The sequence below is a fragment of the Erythrolamprus reginae genome, chromosome 11 (genome assembly GCF_031021105.1).
Source record: "Erythrolamprus reginae isolate rEryReg1 chromosome 11, rEryReg1.hap1, whole genome shotgun sequence".
In the NCBI taxonomy this organism is placed as follows: domain Eukaryota; kingdom Metazoa; phylum Chordata; class Lepidosauria; order Squamata; family Dipsadidae; genus Erythrolamprus; species Erythrolamprus reginae.
Genome location: NC_091960.1, coordinates 1,085,238 through 1,089,968, shown reverse-complemented (window position 1 = coordinate 1,089,968; position 4,731 = coordinate 1,085,238).

The window sequence follows — 4,731 nt, the reverse complement described above, 5'->3', positions numbered from 1 at the left end:
GAGCCGGGCGGGAGTGGCGGAGGGCGACCCCGGCCGGCCTTTTATCGGACGGGCCCCGCGCCCACGCCCCCCCTCCGCGCCCCCTCCCCTGGCCGCGCCCACGCCCCTCCCCCGGGCTCCTGCCCTGCTTGGAGGCGGGGAGACGCGGGGGTCCCCTTTGCCCCCTCCGCCGAAGGAACTTCGCTGCTTCTCTGCTCCGGGGGGCGGTGGCGTCCTCCCTGCACCCCCCTCCCTCCGCTTGCTTTGGGCCTCGGCCACTCCTGGCAGGCAGCAACCCAACCGGGAGAGCTTTCCAAGGGAAGGGCTGCAGGAGCCGCATCTGCCCAAATCTTCTTTGATTCCCCCCCATCTCGTTGCAAGTGGGGGCGACTGCAGAATAGAATAGAAGATTAGAGTAGAGTAGAGTAGAAGAATAGAATAGAAGAGTAGAGAAGAGTAGAAGAATAGAATAGAAGAGTAGAGAAGAGTAGAGTAGAGTAGAATAGAATAGTAGAGTAGCATAGTGTAGAATAGAATAGAATAGAATGAAACATAATTCTTTATTGGCCAAGGGGGATTGGACACACAAGGGATTTGTCTTTGGTGCAGATGCTCTCAGTGGACATAAAAGAAAAGAAACATTGGTCAAGAATCAGGAGGTCCAGCAATAGTTGTCATAGGGGTCAAATAAACAATTCACAATGAGGAAATAGTCAATATTAATAAAAGTCTTAAGGGCAAAAGCAACAAGTGAGTCATGCAGTCCTAAGTAGGAAGAGAGAGGCCCCCCCAAACTGAGGGGGGGGAGGCTCTACTCTGTGACCTGGGGCCATAAGTCCAAGACACCCTTGGCTCCTGCAAAGGGAGGGGTCTTAGCTTCGGCCTGGCCTGTTGAAACCCCCGGGAGCCCCCATTGACGGCTCTTGGGAGGTACACCCCCCCCTTTCTGCTTTCACAAGCCCTGGTTCAGGAAAGCCCCCCCCCCACCCCGGGGTGTTGAACCCGCAGCCTCTGGATGGCGTTGGGCGCAAAGCGCTTGTTGCGCAGCTCAGCAGGCGCGTGACTCCCAGAACCGGAGCCAATTGGCTATTGAGAGCGGGGAAGTGGGGTCCCTTCCGAGCAAAGCCCCCCCTTGCCTTCACAAAGACCCCCCTCCAAGCCCTAAAAGAGCCAGGGCGGGCAGGGGGGGTCGGCTGTGAGGGGCCCAAACAGGACGGTTTTCTTCCCTTGAAAGGGCTGAGGGAGGGGGGGACAGTGGGGCGGCATCAGCTGTATGCTAATAGCAACCCCCCCCTAAATGGACGTTGCAATGGGGGGGGCACTGATGCAGTCAGCTGGGTTCAAAGCCATGCGGTTCTCCACCAAACTAACTTGGTTAACCGTGTACGTAATTGTAAAATAAGATTTGTGATGTGCTGCTAAATTAGGTTTTAACCCTCAGTATTTCTGCCCCCCAAGGACTCAGCCTGGGCAGGGGAGCTCGGGGGGGGGGGGCTGATATAGAATAGAATAGAATTCTTTATTGGCCAAGTGTGATGGACACACGAGGAATTTGTCTTTGGTGCGGATGCTCTCAGTGGACATAAAAGAAAAGATAAGTTTTGTCAAGAATCAGGAGGTCCAACACTTAACGATTGTCATAGGGGTCAAATAAGCAATGAAGAAACAATATTAATAAAAATCTTAGGATAGAAGCAGGATATTTCCATTAATTAAGGAACCAAAAGGAAGCCAGCCTGGCCAAAGGGGGTCCCTCCTATTAATTAATGGCACCCCCTGAATCCCAATTAATAGCACCCTTGGAATCCTATTGGGCGGGAGGGGCTGCAAGTCGGTTCCAAATCATTACATATCAGCAGCGGTCATTAGTGCTACTGCTACCAGGTTAGGATTAAATTCTCACCAACTTTTCCTATGAAAATAAACAAATATAAATGATAACAAAATGAATCATGAAAGGTGGGAATTTATTTGGCCAATGCCCATCCTTCCCACCAGGGCAAAGTACTGCAATAAGTACTGTATATTTAGTTTTAAATTAATTGGATTTAGACTCCTGTATTGTATTGTTTTCTTTTTATATTTTGTCAGTCGCCCCGAGTCTTTGGAGAGAGGCGAGTGAGTGAATCAGAACCAATCCTCAAGTCTCTGGACCTTGCTCTGAATCTTGGCATCCTGAGGACCAGAAACTTAAAAAAGGATGGATGCTTGTCCCGAAAGGAAGGGACTTCCAGGTCTGTTTTGGCCGTCAGCTTCCTTGGAAGGAACTCAAGCCCTTCTCCAAAGGTCAGGGATTTCTCCCCCCCCCCCAAGGCCTTAATGCTTTTCCCAGGAGAGGCTCCCTGCCCCCCCTCCAATGCATTTGCCAGAAGGAGGTGTGGGGAGCAACAGGAAAGGTGTCAGAAGAGGGGGGAGAGAAGGGGGGGCAACTCAAATTCCTGCCATGTGCCTGCAGAGTGTGAAATGCAAAGGGCGGGGGGAGAGGCACACTCGCATATTCACACCTGGACACTTGGTGGAGAGAAGCAGCCCCCCCTCCCGCCCCTCAGAGGGAAAACACACCTGTTTCCCAGGCAAGCACAGAAGCCCCTCCAGAGAGGGGGGGGCACATGAATTGGAATCTCTCTCTGTATTTAAAAGAGCTTTGCTGAATCCCAAGGGAGGTTGGAGGTCCTGTAGTCCAGTGTTTCCCAACCTTGGCAACTGGAAGATATCTGGACTTCACCTCCCAGAATTCCCCAGCCAGCATTCACTGGCTGGGGAATTCTGGGAGATGAAGTCCAAAAGTGGCCAAGGTTGGGAAACACTGCTCTAGTCCAACCCCAGTCCAAGGCTGGAGTCCTCAGACCATCTCAGACAAACGCTTGGCCACTCTTTTCCTCAAGACCTCCAGAGATGGAGCAGCCACAACTGCTTGCATCTCAGAAGGGTCCCTCCCTAGTCCCTTCAGCCGTGTAGGAGACATGGGGCCAAAGAGATGCCTTTGCAAGAGTCTAACGGTCAGGAAATTCCTCCCTAGTTCTAAGTTGCTTCTCTCCTTGTTTAGTTTCCACCCATTGCTTCTTGTTCTGCCCTCAGGGGCTTTGGAGAATAGCCTGACTCCTTTGTTGCAACCCCTGAGATACTGGAATACTGCTATCCTGTCTCCCCTGGTCCTTCTTTTCCTTAAAATAGACATACCAAATGTGTCTAATTTACAGGGTAATCGTTGGAAGGGACCTTGGAGGTCTTCTAGTCCAACCCCCTGCTTAGGCAGGAAACCCTACACTAGTTCAGACAGATGGTTATCCAACATCTGCTTAAAACCTTCCAGTGTTGGAACATTCACAACTTCTGGAGGCAACTTCTGTTCCACTGGTTAATTGTTCTGACTGTCAGGAAATTTCTCCTTAGTTCTAAGTTGCTTCTCTCCTTGTTTAGTTTCCACCCGTTGCTTTTTGTTCTGCCCTCAGGTGCTTTGGAGAATAGCTTGACTCCTTCTTCTTTGTGGCAACCCCTGAGATACTGGAAGGCTGCTCTCCTGCCTCCCCTGGTCCTTCTTTTAATTAAAATAGACATAAACCCACTTCCTGCAATCTCTCTTTGTATGTTTTAGCCTCCAGTCCCCTAATCATCTTTGTTGCTCTTCTCTGCACTTTTCCTAGAGCCCCAATATCCTTTTTGCCTGGTGGCGACCAAAACTGGACGCCAGATTCCAAGTGTGGCCTTACATTCCTATCCCAGACCAATGGCATTATCTCCACCGATCATGTTTTCCTTCTGGTCAGGCCGACTGGGTGGCTGCCCAGCCCTGCTGGTCTGGTCTGACCCGCTTAGTGTCAGGAAGACCGCCGTTCCCCCGGGAGGGCAGCCAAACCGCTTTCAATGGGCCCATTGATGCCAGGAGGGGCCTCCCTTCCTCCGCCGCGCCAGGGCTGTAAACAAGCATTAGTCTTGCATTAGGCGCTGGGCATGTCACAATATTGGCACTGCCAGCGCAGAAGGACAAGGGCAATTAAAGCCCGACAAGAAAAGGGCCTTTTTCCTGGAGGGCCAGAAAACGGCCGTGTTTGAAAACATCGCTGTTGGGCAACAAACGAACGGAGGATCAAGGAAGGCCGGGCACAGCTTTGGCTGGGTGGGTCGGCCCTCCGAGTGGCACCCTTGGCAAGCGGGGCTTTGTGCCTCCACCATGGAGCAACAGAAAAGGGGCCTCCTCTCCCCCTCCCCCTCCTCCTCTTTGCCAACTCCATTCTCTTCTGGCCCTGAGGAGACTGGCCACTCGGGTTATGAAATTTCTGCAATTTTGTAAGGAAGTACAGAATGAAATTAACAATATGCTAAACATTAATTGGATAATCACGAAAGAATTAGCAACACTAGTTAAACATGGGGAATTACGAGAATTCAAAGAAATCAAAACAGCAGCTTTGGAAAGCGCTCAAGCAGTCGTGGTCCTAGGGTGGAAGGACAGCAATAAATGGACAATCCAGAATTGGTACTGGTACATGGTGGACCACATCCACTTCGAAATTATGGAAATAAGATTAAATAACTTTGATGAAAATAAATTGGAGAAGCTGATGGCACGATGGAATAAGGTGAAAGATTATATCTTAAGCAGAATATATGACGACAATGTGAAAAATAAACTCCAATCGCTTTTTGTATGTAAAGAAATGTAAACCGGAGCTAAGGAAGAAATTGAAATTTATTGTAAATAATTTAACCCCCTAAATGGTGGAGGGGTTTATTGGTGTTGGGCACTCTTTC